General features: G+C 41.3%; 1 protein-coding gene and 1 long non-coding RNA gene across 46 annotated transcripts in view; one reads left to right on the forward strand and one right to left on the reverse strand.

Moving 5' to 3' along the window:
• PCED1B (PC-esterase domain containing 1B) overlaps positions 1-14,073 on the reverse strand; it is a 217,046-nt gene that overhangs the window by 69,845 nt on the left and 133,128 nt on the right. For 33 of the 45 annotated variants that reach the window (XR_009600249.1, XR_009600236.1, XR_009600234.1 and 30 more), the window contains one exon: positions 3,633-3,836. The exons of 11 other annotated variants lie outside the window; for them this stretch is intronic. The gene's annotated coding sequence lies outside the window, so the exon portion shown is untranslated. Of the gene's footprint in view, positions 1-3,632; positions 3,837-11,412; positions 11,534-14,073 lie in introns of all 45 variants that reach the window. One more of the 45 variants, XM_060414096.1, reaches the window with a different exon arrangement.
• Positions 3,851-13,505, forward strand: LOC114113995 (uncharacterized). The gene is made up of 3 exons (XR_003588813.3): positions 3,851-3,932; positions 5,606-5,828; positions 7,418-13,505. It is a non-coding gene; the product is annotated as an uncharacterized LOC114113995 (long non-coding RNA).

Genomic DNA, 14,073 nt, shown 5'->3' on the forward strand with positions numbered 1-14,073 from the left:
TTTACCTGTTTTTCCAGACTAATTGTTGATCGCCACCCTTTCCCCTAAAAGTCCTAGTTAGGATGGAAACAAATGATATAGTTCCCATAACACTTACTATTTCTATGCAGATGACTCTGAATTGGGGCCTTAAAGCACAGAGGCTGAGAAGGTGGGCCCTCGAGTCAGTCCCCTGGGTTTAAACTCTGCTCCACTGCTTTATTAGCCTCTGAGACCCTGGGGCAATAATGTAATCTCTCTGCACTTAAGAAATTTACCTACAAAACAGGAATACCACAACTGTCTTCTTTTAGAATCAAGGGTTAAATGAACACATGTGAAAGCCTTTGCATAAGGTCTACCACATTTTTAAGTGAATAAATTTAGCTATCTCAAACTTGTCTCCTGAGTTCCTGACCTTCTAGTGCGTAGAATAAGGTGAGTTCAGGTGAGGGGTGGGGTGGGGCAGGGGAGGAGCAAAAGGTGACTTAGTCTGTGTGGGCCTTTTATCACTTGTAAATTCTCTGGATACCACTATTCTCCCATCAAACTGTGGCTGAATTCCTCACAGAAGACTCCTGTGACTTCTGAACAATCCTTCCAAAGGTAAATATCGATCATCCATGGGAATGATGGTGGTCTATTTTTCTGTGCACCTTCAGAGAATTGCTATATAATTTATGCTTAATATTGGCTGGGGATAACTTGGTGGAAATAAACTCTACTTCTAAAATGTCAAGTCAAGTCATTTTTATTTTTCATGACTGTGGCCATTTCCACCATTCCTAAAACATCAAAATTCTTCAGTGACAACTTGGATATGGATCAGCTCAACAGTTTCTTGGCAATTAAAAGGAAAAAAAAAAAGATGTAATTTTAGAAACTACTTTAGGAATGAGAATGTTGCTATATATTTTAGGAAACAGCACAGTTTCACCTCTTTTAGATTTTATGGCAAACTTTTCTATTTTCCATAGATTTCTCATAATCCCTAAGGAAGTGTGTCTTACTTTGATTGCAACTTTTCAAAATAGTTTATTTTATCCATGTTTTCTCATATTTCTCAATTTCATATATTCATTTTCATCTGATACACTAGCCTAACTACAACAGTTTGCATTTATAGACTTTGTTTTTTAACCTAGGAGATGATCCTTCCTTCTGTGCATCTCTCCAAAGCTTGTGGATGAATTGCGGAGCTCATGTATACCCAGAGGGCTTTTTCTTAGGTGTTCCCTAACCCTTCCCTCTCCTGAAATTCTGTTCCTTCTTTAAAACCCAGTTTAAAATACAGTTCTAAGAGTCTTCTCTGTTCCCAGAGAGAAAAATTCCCCCCTTCCTCTGACAGATACCTCTGTTTAGCCCTTGGTTCTGGCTTCTCTGGTGGTTCAGATGGTAGAAAATCTGCCTACAATGCAGGAGACCAGGGATTGATCTCTAGGTTAGGAAGACCCCTGGAGAAGGGAATGGCTACCCATTCCAGTATTCTTGCCAGGGGAATTCCATGGACAGAGGAGCCTGGCGAGCTACAGTCCATGGGGTTTCGAAGAGTCGGACATGACTGAGTGACTTTCTGCTTTATTGTATAATTAACTGTCCATGTGTCTTCCTACTCCAGTACATCCTAGTCCTGGGGAGCAGAAATGGGTCTCACCTATCCTTGTTCCCCTCATGGACCAGTGTCTGAGGCAGAATATGGTTATTACCCATTGAGCATTTACCCCATGCAAGGCCTCTTCTATACTCACAGCCTAGTGAAGAAGGAACTATTATACCCATTTTACAGGTGAGTAAACTGAGGCTTGAAGAAGTTATGTCAATCATCCAAGGTTTTACAGCTGCTGAGAAGAGACAGCACTCATCCCTTTTGGACTGTGACTTCTGCTTGATTAGATAAGCATAAGGTTTTGTTTTGCTTCTTTAGAGGGAAATATGGCTCCAGAGCCTGAGCTTTTAACCTCAGCTATACATATTTAGTGAAATAAAGAGGAAAAAATAATTTTACCAAAAAAAAAAGTTGCATATAGTTTTCCTTTTTTTCCCCCTCTGTTGATAAACAAAGCAATGCTGTGTGCATAGCTTTAAATTTTTCTTTGTGGAAACAGGACAAGTATGAAGTCAACCTAGTTGTTTTTTACCACTTATAGTTAGCAATTCCTCTGAGTGAGTCAGTGGGAAAGTCAGGGCTGCACTAAAGCTACATTTGTGTTTCAAATGTTTCTATACTTACATTGACTACTCTAGATTATAACTATTCTAGATTCAACGGTTGAGTAAGAAGTTTCCGTGATTGTAAAGGGTGGGGGTGGGGGTGCTAATAATGACAAAGTTACTTTCAACTGATGAACAGGTTGGATTCTGAAAATTCCGTCTCCAGGAAGGGCCACAGAAGCCCATTTAACCAATGATGAGAGCACTAGTCTGAATCAGCAGGCCAAATGTTTCTGCCACCATCAGTGCTCACTTTAGCTCTGTGTGTTTAAGCTTGAAATCGGAGAAATGGCCACTATGTTCCTCTAGGGAGATTGTCCAGAAGAGCTTTTAAAATGATATTATTTTATTATTGCTGTTGGTTTTATTTTTAGACAATATTATCTAGTATTCAGATACTAGGTTTCTATGGGGAACAAAGGTTTTGAATGGGAAAATGGGATTCTAAGAGCCAGTTTCTGCCTGCTCCCTACCAACACTATTTGTTAGCGGGATCTGGAAGCTCTGGGTCCCCACTGCTCTGTGTGGGACTTCCCTAGGTTTCAAGCCCAAGGCTGGGAACAAGAGGAGGGACCAGGTGCAGGAAGGAAGAGGGCCAAGGGAACTGAACCCACCACCACACCAGGCCTTTCCCAAGTCATGCTTTCCTCCCTTCAGATCTAAGTTTGGGCCTAAGAGTTGTTCCTACTATGTGTTCAACAGAGGTCTTAGCTTATCCCTTATCCCTCGGTAACAAAACTAATTCAACAGCACTGCCTACCTCAGGGTTAATTGTGGAAATGAAATGCTCTGTAAACTCCATGGATGTTAAATGTTATTCTGCGTCATCTCAGCATATTTGGGGGATGGGACTTAGCAGTTACAGAAACTGTCTGGTGAAATGTTTTATCTTATTATTTAAAAATCTAACATTATTTAGTGACATTGTTTAGTACCCTCTGAACAGTATGTTCAGTGTTTTGTCTCCTCTATTTATTCCTCTTAAGACCTGGATAAAATTGGTACTTCATTTTCTCTATTTTACACATTCAAAAATTAAAAGATTGAGTCATCTGCCCAAGGTCATCCATTTTATAAAAAGCAGAGCTAGGAGTCATAGCCGATGCCAAGCCTTTGTGGTCAACCACAACATATAGGATTACACAGACAATTGAAGCGCCATCTCTTTTCTCCAGTTCACAGCTCACAGCTCACTGTTTCTTTGCACTGTATGCTTTTAGAGGTTTAGTGGCTTATCAGTCACGCACCCTTATTAGACAATATTACAATGATAACAGTGGTCTCTTTAGGACTCTTCAGTTGTGGAGGTAGAGTGGAGTAGACTAGGATGGTGATTCCTTCCTATACATTAACTGCCCCCAAAATGAGGATCCTAAGAAAGGCTGGTCAGAAATGTGAATTAGTAATGCTTAAAATAAAATGGGAAAACTGAAAGTACTTACTCATTAAAGTAACTGGTGATTTAGAAATGTACTTCTCAGTTGGTCCTAGATCTTTTTTCCCTAGAGAGACTCCTTTCTCTGCTGGACGTTGAAGCGTCAGGTGGGAGAGCCCAGAACCTGGGCTCAAGGCAGATAAATTCACCTCTGGGGGCTGCTCCGTCTGTGAGCCAGCGTCTGGGGAGAAGAGGCCATTTCCGGTGGCATCTGGAGCAAATGACACAAATCAGCACTTTCTTGCGTTAGGAAGTGGAAGACTAATGACCGGAGCTTTAAGAACTGGGCAAATACGGAAACAAACTGGTAAGTAAATCAAACTACAGCTTCTTCCTGAAATTTGGCTCTTAGCTTGCTTTCTTTCATTTCACATTTCTAAGTAATTTGGGTATAATGTCTATTGACTCTGTTGACTCTTGCTTTGTTTCATTTTAACAATTCAAATTCTGGGTTCTTACACCCTTATTTGTGTGGTTTGTTCACAGCTGGGAAAGCTATTAGAAGGGGAAAGGGGGAAAGACAGGGGACTGGAAGCAGAAGAGAGATAAGAGAAATGATGAGAGGAAGACCAGTCCCTTTTCTAATTAATTTTTTAAAGTCAGAATCCTGAATGTTTGTATGCTGGCATTAGAGTTTACAAGCCACTTTCAAATCACTTCCCTTGCTCCTCCCACCTCCTGTGGGTGGAAGGATAGACCATTCCGCAGCTGCAGAAAGCAAGGGGTCTCAGCCACAGGCCTCTGGTAAACAGAGTAGCAAAGCCTCCTCTCCTGCTCCACTGGAAACCAGCAGGTGACAGGAAAGGGAAGTGGGAAGTGCTTCTCTGATTGATTAGATAAGCTCAGAGCTTTGTTTTGTTTGGGAAGGATCTGACTTGGAAGAGGAGGAGTATCACTTCTACAGATGCCAAGGGGAAAGAGAAGGAAGAAATAAATCAGAAAAAAAAAACAAAAAAGAGGAAGTGAAGTTTTAGAAGGCTCCCAATAGCGAACCTTTTAAAGTATGTCAAACACTTTAGGATATGGTATCTCTCCATTGCTTTAAATGGTGTAAGATAACTAATGAACAAGAGTAACAGATTCCAAAATAATGCTGAAATAATGTCCTTCATCCCTAGATTTTTTTTTTTAATTCTATGTTTCAGGTAAATTGGGCTATTAAGTGATGCGTTTATCTTTTCTTGAAAAACACTACTTGACTTCACTGACTGCTCAATGTATGGCTTAAAAATTAATCCCACACATTATACTTTGTTTTTATCCTGTTTTCTATAGCCACAAATCAAATTATTTCACACTTTCCCCATGAATTTAATTACAATCATTATTGTGTCTCAAGGCAGGGCTGTACCTAGAACCCAACTGATAACTTGTATTTTAAACTTCAGAGTGGCTTGCGACATCACTTTGAAAATGTGCCATTATTTGATTCTAGCTATTCTACAAATGAGTTGCAAATCTAACTTTAGTATTTTAAAATTCAGAGTAATTTGTGATAGAACTTTGAAAACTTGCCATTATTTTGAGTCTAGCAATTCTGTAAATGAGTTGCAGATCTTTCCAGTTCTCTAAATCCCAGCTAGTGTGTACATGGTGAGAATAAAAGAACAATTTAGAGGATGACTAAAATTCACATAATCATCCCAAGACCAGAGAACAGAGGAGCTGTAATAATGCAAATGCTAATCTCACTTGTACTCTTTAAATTCAAAATGAATTTTTTTTGAGACCAAGCAACAGATTATTTCCCACAGATTTTCTTACTTCCAAGAACTTATTATGATATATGGAGACAGTTACAATCGCTGTTCTGGCCCCATTTCATGTTCTATAGCTCAGTGAGCTGGCTTTCTCACCCAGCTTTTCCCTAAAAGATAATGAGCACTATGCATGTATAATGTTTTACACTTAAAATGTGCTATCTCACAATAAATCTTGGTTTACAAAGTAAGGCAAGCTCACATTCTCTTCACTTTGCAGATGGCGAAACTGAGGGCCTGGGAGAGCTGAAATGACTAAGTCACCTCGATGGGTCAGCACAGGATGGATCACACCTGAGTGCAGGTGGCCATCTTCACGGCCCTCTGCGGGGGGAGTCCGACAGGGCACACTGTCCTCACTGTCATCCTTACACCATTTTGCTTGTTTCTAGAAGCTACTTAATGCACAGGGTGCAAAAGTTCAAAAGGTGTATGAGTGAGAAGTAAGTTTTCCTCCCTTTCTTGTTCCCTAATCCCTTGCTCTTCTTTCTAGAAACAATACTATCACACCTTCTTGTCTATTCTACCAGAAATATTCTCTGCAGATATTCTATATCTTTCTGAAATATTTTATTCTCTTTTTTCCTTTTGAAAGAGTCAACTTCCATTTTTATTGAAGGCTCTGGAAAAAATACAAACGCCACTAAGAACCAATGGTAAACTGCAAAAAACCTGGTAAATCATCCAAATTGTTGCAAGCCCTGGGTTTGGCCCTGATATCCCATCTGGGGATCACTCAGAAACCTTGATCTTGATTTGTGATGTGGTAATTGCATGTCTTTTGACAGAGAGGACTGGAGCCAGAGCGATGATGCTGTGAAATAAAGTGAACTGCCCGATGTCTGACTTTGGGGCCAAACAGACTTGGGTTTAAACTTGATTCTTTCACTTTGGGAGTCACTTAACTCCTCTGTGACTCAGCGATTTTCTCATCTATGAAATAAGGATAGTAATAACCACTACATAGAGGGCATGGGCTTAATGAGAAAATAGATCCAAGTACCAGGTACACTGCCGTGGATAGTAAAATATATCTGTATCATTAGTCGTGGCTCATTTTATTGTCTTTCTTTCCCTCATTCATTCAAAATAATTGTGGTAAGCACTGTACAAACTGCTGGGGAGAAATCACTGAATAATATGTGGGGGAAAAAAACACCCCAAAACCTTGCCTTTGAGTTGATCCTTGTGTTGGGGGAGGCAGGCAACTAAAGAGCAAGTGACATAATATGTTAGATAAATGAGAATAGGAACATGATTGCTGGATGGGGCGAATGTAAGGACTGTGGGTTGGAATTTTAAATAGGGTGGTGACAGGGTTCATGACGCTCTACCCTAGAATGCAGCACCTTGACATGTTAAATATTTTAAGCTGAAAGAATGTGAGAAACAGCAGGTACTTAAAAGACTCTGACCACCACCCCCACCCTTCCCCACCCCACCCTGAAGCAAGTCTTAAGACCCTGTGGGGGAGAAGCTCTCTCCATTTAAGAAAGGAGCATCCTTGGACTTCCCGGATAGCTTAGATGGTAAACAAGCTGCCTGCAATGCAGATCCCTGAGAAGACCCCCTGTTGAAGGGAATGGCCATCCACTTCAGTATTTTTGTCTGGAGAATTCCACAGACAGAGTAGCCTGGGGGCTACAGTCCATGGGATGGAAAAGAGTTGGACATGACTGAGTGTCCCACACATACACAGCATCCTTATCTCTGAAGACAAAGGGACTCCGAGGAATTCCAATAAACGGGGCTTGCTAAGTTCCGTCAGTTCACTGCCCTTAACTCTCACCCTTTGTCCTATTGATCTTCAAATCCAGTTTGAAAACATTCAGGCCTATTCAATGGATCTGAGTTTGCACAAACTCTCGGAGATAGTGAATGACAGGGAAGCCTGGCATGCTGCAGTCCATGGGGTCGCAAAGAGTCAAATAGACTGGGTGACTGAACATCCGCAAGAATCCTCCCTTTGGGTCTTAATTTCTTTAGAAAGGCTAATTTGTAACTTTTCTCTTGTTATTGTCTTTTGTTACAGAGATCCTGCTAAAAACAGTGCAATGGAAGTAAACAACCTTGGTCTGGAGGAGGCTGCCTTGAGAAGTTGAGGGGGGGTGGGCGGGATAGAGCAAACCTTGTGGAAATCCGGTGGGAGGAACACCAAGCAGAGAGAACAAGGAAATGAATGTGACTGGGCTGGAGAGAACAAGGGAGGAACACAAAGGAGATGGACTTTCTTCACACAGAGAAGAAAGAGAGGCAGATGGTGAGGGAGTCCTTGGGCCTAGAAAAGAAAACAATGGTCTCAAAGGCCCTTGCTGAATCATCTAACTTCGGGGAAAACACCGAACTTTAAGTCTTGCCCTGATGCTCCGGGACTTATCACCCCCTGCCCAAAACCTCCCACTGCCTGTTCAACTACAAATGCCATCTCAACTGAAGATTACTGAAAACGTCCTGCCCGACTAACATTTCCCTTATCGCTTCCACAAACCTCCCTTTAAATATGAAGCCTCCCTGATCCCTCTCATACTCAGCCTGGTCGTTAGGCCGGCTGTCACCCCTCCTTGCCTGAAGGGAGGTAACCTACCTCTGTTGAGGTCGTCTCCTTTTCTGCCTCAGCCCGAACTATACCTGACAGATGGGAATTCCCTGGCCATCCAGTGGTTAGTTAGGACTCCGTACTTTCATGCTGCGGGTGCGAGTGAGGGCTTGGGTTCCATTCCTGGTGGGATCCTGGAGAACTAAGATACCATAAGCTACGCTGTAGGGCCAGAAAAACCCAAAAAGTCAGGGAGGGGGCAGATTAAGGGTCATTGAAAGGACTTGGGCGGGTTATTTGAAAGCCATGGTGAGGGGCTTGAGCAGAAAATTAACACCCACCTTAATAAGACTGGGATGTGAGGGAAAGCAGGAAGACCAATTAAGGAAGTTACCAAGTAATGCAGGAGTTGAGGCTTAAGCCAGTGACATTAGCCAAGGAATGAGAAAGAGTCAGATTCTGGATATATTTTGAAAGCAGAGGTGACAGGATTTGCCTGTGGAGAGAGGATGGGATGTGGGAGAAGGGGGGAATACAAAGCTAGCTCCAAGGCTCTTGGCCTGAGCACAAGAGGGATGAAGTTACTGAGATGGAGAATCTCTAGGAGAAACAGGTTTGGGGGTGGATGGCTTGTTCCCTTTGAGATTCCTGACTTCACACATCTAAAATCAGGTGTAGGGTGGGGATTTGGCACTGGGCAGAAAGGACTAGACTAGAGAGAGCATTTGGGTTGGGTTTAGATGCTGTTGCCAATGGAGATGGTGAAGCTACTGAAGAAACGAGGTCTGAGAATTCCTGGGAGGTCAGGAGGAGGAGAAGGAACCTGGAAAGAGCCTGAGAAGAAAGAGTCAGTGGCAGCAAGAAGAAAGTATGAGGTCCTGAAAGCCAAGAGGAAAACGTGTTTCAAGGGAGGAAGGATGGTCTCAGTCAGAGATAGGTGATAAGTCAAGTGGGATGTTTGACCACTGGCAGGACATTGGGTGACCTAGACAGTGTTGGGGACAACTGCTGATTATAGTGGTTAAGAGAATAAGGGGAGAATTAGTGGCAATGCCACCCTGGAGGAGTTAAATTGTAAGTAAAGGGAAACTAAAGATGAAGGGAAGTGGGGGAAGAGAAATTTTGTTTCTTTTAAGATGGGAACAACAGTAGTGTGTTTGTACGCTTACAGGAATGATTCCATCAACGGAACAAGATGCTGCAGGAGGAATGGGAGAGAATTCTGGAGCCATTCCCTTGAGTTGGTGAAAGGACTGGCCTCTAGGGCCCAAGTGGAGAGGCTGGCCTTGGATAGGACAGTGGACATTCAACCAAAGGAATGCCAGGAAAGACACAGGATGTGGTGAAGGTGCCATGGGTAGGGGTTTTCCTGACTGCTCTTTTCTCAGGGAACTAGGCAGCAGGGTCCAGGTCACCAGCTGAGAGTGAACCTGGGGAGGGTGGTATTAGAGGTCTGAGGATGGGGAAGTGAAAGTGAAGTCAAAGTCACTCATGACTGTTTGCCATCCCCATGGACTATACAGGCCTTGGAATTCTCCAGGCCAGAATACTGGAGTAGGCAGCCTTTCCTTCTCCAGCGGGTCTTCCCAACCCAGGAAGATCTGGGGGCTTCCCAAACTGGGGTCTTCTGCATTGTCGATGGAAAAGAAGGCATGAAATAGTCATCTGGCGGATGAGGAGGCTGTCTACTTGATAGCATGGGGCCCCACTCAAAGCTAGGAGCCCTTACTTGGATGGGCTTCCCTGGTAGCTCAGATGGTAAAGAATCCACCTGCAATGTAGGAGACATGGGTTCAATCCCTGGATCAGGAAGATCCCCGGGAGAAGGAAATGGCAACCTACTCCTGGGAAATCCCATGTACAGAGGAGCCTGGCAGGCTATAGTCCATGCTCTACAGGGGTGTTTGGTTTTTCTCTAGTCTGTTTCAGCCACATAGGTACGGGTACAGAGTAGGCAAAAATAATATTTAGTCAGATTGGAGTTTTGCCTTTCTGTTTCTGTTAATGTGCCGTTACACATTTATAAGTTGTTTTAAACCATAATTTATTTAAAAGCAAAATCACAAAAGCCCAATATTATAATTTAGTGAAAATATTCTGAATATAACGGCAGAAATGATCTTTAACAGTAAAAATTTTTAATAGGTCTGGTGGCAGATTAATTTAGACTTATCTCTATATAAGCCGTTGTTTTATCTACAGTTTCTCTTTTAAGGAACACTTTACTTTTCTTATCTTATTGGAATGGAGTGTTTCAGACAGGCTAGAAATCAACCCACTAAATACTTATAAATGCACTTATTTCAGCCAGCTGGCATGGCGTGTGTCTGTGTACAAATCAATGACTGGCCACCTTAAAAAAGAGGACCAGATTTGGCAAACCAAAACTCTATGTGTTTTCTTCACTTGTATGACTTGAAACAGTATACATTTTTGATCATTTCTCCTCAAATCATTTGCATTTAGCACTTTCAAGCACAAGAATAATTTGTTTCTTTGGTGGCATAAAGTCTTTTCTGAGAGTATGTTCAGAATTTTGAGACTGGATCAAAACTTCTCGTGAGTTGAATTTAGTAACTGAACTAATTTCTGCACTAATTCAGTACATGCAAGCTTTTGCATTTTAGAGGAGCAAGGCCAGAGTTGCTGTAATTTGGGAGCTTACAGGTTGACAAGAGCCCCATTGGTGGTTTCACCAGGATGGGAGAGGAATGGAATTTATGAAGACCTCATTCTGTCAGGATTGCCTTAACTTTTCTGCAAACCTTCTTTAGAATTCTTATGTTTTATGCAGTTTCTCTATTCTGCTCCCGTGTAGCTTCATAGTTCAGAGCATGGCCTTTGTAGGCCAAAGAAATGAGTTCAGAGTCTGAAGTTTGTAATCTGAGAGCTGAGTGACTTTGGGAAAATTACTAACCTCTCTGGCCCAGTTCCACTTATGGAGACTGAATAGGCCAAAGGCTAAGCAGAGTGCTTAGCAATTAGTCTATGCTCAATTTATTCTAGGAATTAGTATACATACATCCATGCTTTAGTAATACAAAATAATTACTAAGTTATCCTAATAAAATTAGCAGTGTAAAAATAGATTTTTAAGTGGCTAACCATGGAGCTTAGACCAAGGACTTGGCCTCCTGAGTCTTGGTCCCCTAGTCCCAGAGATATGGTCCATAAATTTCAGGAAAAAGAAAAGGTTATAAACCCTTTTCACAAAGAATAATTTAATACACTAGAAGAATTGCACCTTGAATTATTTAGCAATATTCTTTACCTTTAAATGGTATTAAACTTTATTAGAAGATTACAGACTTAGTTTTCTGGATCCAGTGTTTCTCCTTCCCCAACCCTCTCTCCCCCTCGCTCTTATCACCATCTCAACCATTTGCAAGCGTACAGTGCAGTACTGCGAAGTATATTCACACTGTTGTGAAACAGACCTCTAGAACTTTTTTGTCTTAGAGATCTGAAAAACGCTATCCATTAAACCGTACCTTTCATTTGCTGCTCTTCACAGCCCCTGGGAACCACCATTCTACTTCTCTGTTTCTATGAATGTGGCTGCTATAGACACCTCATGGGCTTCCCTGGTAGCTCAGCTGGTAAGGAATCTGCCTGCAAGGTAGGAGACCCTAGTTTGATTCCTGGAGAAAGATCCCCTGGAGAAGCAATAGGCTACCCACTCCAGTATTCTTGGGCTTCCTTGCTGGCTCGGCTGGTAAAGAGTTCACCTGCAATGCGGGAGACCCCAGTTCAATCCCTGGATTGGGAAGATCCCCTGGAGAAGGGAAGGGCTACCCACTCCAGTATTCTGGCCTGGAGAACTCCATGGACTGTATAGTCCATGGGGTCACAAAGAGTTGGACATGACTAAGTGACTTTCACTTAACTTTCAGACATCTCATAGAAATGGAATCACATAGTATTTGTCTTTTTGTGTCTGGCTTATTTCACCTAATATAACATCCCCAAGGTTCATCCATGTTGATGTAGGTAACAGGATTTCCTTTTCACAGGCTGAATAATATTCCACTTCCACTTCACTGACGTTCACCAGGTCACCATATCTGTAAGAGCACTTTTGTTCAAACCCAGGCCAGCTCTCGAAGACACTCATTTTGAGATGTTTAGGAGTCAGCTGACTTAACTATTTATTGGTGACAACAAAATTTCCTTTCCACGATCCATGTTGGCATAAACTACGCAAATAAAGAAGCTATATTCTAGACCTGCAAAATGCTAGGAGTATCATTTTTTTTCTCACCCAGAGAGGCTGGCACAGAGTCCCCTTTTACCTTTCACATTCATCATCTGTGTTTGAAAATTTTCTCTTTAAAATGGCTTTTACTTTCAAGTTGTTACATTGGAGGGGGCTATTCACAACACCGTCAGTTTAAAAATATCTGGGTATTTTGGGAATGTAAGCTGGTGCAGTCACTACCATATGATTCAACAATCTCATTCCTGGGCATACATGCAGATAAAACTATGGTTTAAAAAGATACATGCACTCCAATGTTCACAGCAGCACTATTCACAATAGGCAAGGCATGGAAAAACCTAAATGTCCATTGACAGATGAATGGATAAAGAAGAGGGGTACAGATACACAATGGAATACTACCCAGCCATAAAAAGGAATGCATTTGAGTCCGTTCTGATGAGGTGGATGAGCCTAGAACCCATTATACAGAGTGAAGTGAGTCAGAAAGAGAAAGATAAATATCGTATTCTAACGCACATATATGGAATCTAGGGAAATGGTTCTGAAGAATTTATTTATAGGGCCGCAATGGACAAACAGATGTAGAGAACAGACTTATGGACATGGGGAGAGGGGAGGAGAGGGTGAGATGTATGGAAAGAGTAACATGGAAACTTATATTACCATATGTAAAATAGATAGCCAACGGGAATTTGCTATATGGCTCAGGAAACTCAAACTGGGGCTCTGTATCAACCTAGAGGGGTAGGATACGAAGGGAGATGGGAGGGAGGTTCAAAAGGGAGAGGATATATGTATACCTATGGCTGATTCATGTTGAGGTTTGACAGAAAACAACAAAATTCAGTCAAGCAATTATCCTTCAATTAAAAAAAAAAAGATGTGGTACAGATACAGAATGGAATACTACTCAGCCATAAAAAGAATGATATAATGGCATTTACAGAACCATGGATGGACCTAGGGATTGTCATACTAAGTGAAGTCAGAAACACAAGGACAAATACCATACAGTATCCCTTATATATGGAATCTAAAATATGACACCAACAAACTTATCTGTGAAACAAAAACAGACTCACAGACATAGAGAACAGACTTGTAGTTGCAACAGGGTGGGGTGTGGGGAGGGATGGATTGGAAATTTGGGATTAGCAGATGCAAACTATTATATACAGAATGGATAAAAAGGAAGACCCTACTGTATACTACTATATTCAATATTCTGTGATAAACTGTACTGGAAAAGAATATGAAAAAGAATGTATATATATGTATAACTGAATCACTTGTATAAAAAAGTTAATACAATATTTTAAATCAACTATACTTCAATAAAATAAAACTTATTTTTTTAATGCATGCTTTTAAGTGATGTTATATGTTAATTCTAAGAATGGTAACATTTGCTGAAACCAAAATGCTCGCCTTTCATCCGTATGCATGGAAGATTATGGATGCAGTAATTTATTTTCAAAGCAATCTGAAACGTGGTCATACCACATTTATAGAAGCAAGTTCTAATATCTTAAATATTAGATATTTAAATATTAACTGCATTTAATTAATATTAACTGCAAAATTCCTGACCATGAAATTGTCTTCTTTTGGAAGGTAGAAATTACTTAATATTTTTGACGCGTGCTACTCTTTCCTTCCTTTTTTAAAGATAAATCTCGATCAGTGCCTCCAGAACCGGGTGCAGTGCCTGACACCAGTGGGTACAAGGTTGAGTAAAATATAGTCTCCTTGTTCAGGAGCTCCCTGTCAGTCAGGGAGAAACACAGAAGCAGAGGATTATAATTCAGTGCTGGAAATGCGGTTACAGCCTTATGTTAGGGCATCACTTCTATCACTGAAAAAGGATTTGAAACATCTTAATGAAGATATGAAAATGACTGAAAATAGCACTGTGAAAAGTGGCTTCCGG

The sequence above is a fragment of the Ovis aries genome, chromosome 3 (genome assembly GCF_016772045.2).
Source record: "Ovis aries strain OAR_USU_Benz2616 breed Rambouillet chromosome 3, ARS-UI_Ramb_v3.0, whole genome shotgun sequence".
NCBI lineage: Eukaryota > Metazoa > Chordata > Mammalia > Artiodactyla > Bovidae > Ovis > Ovis aries.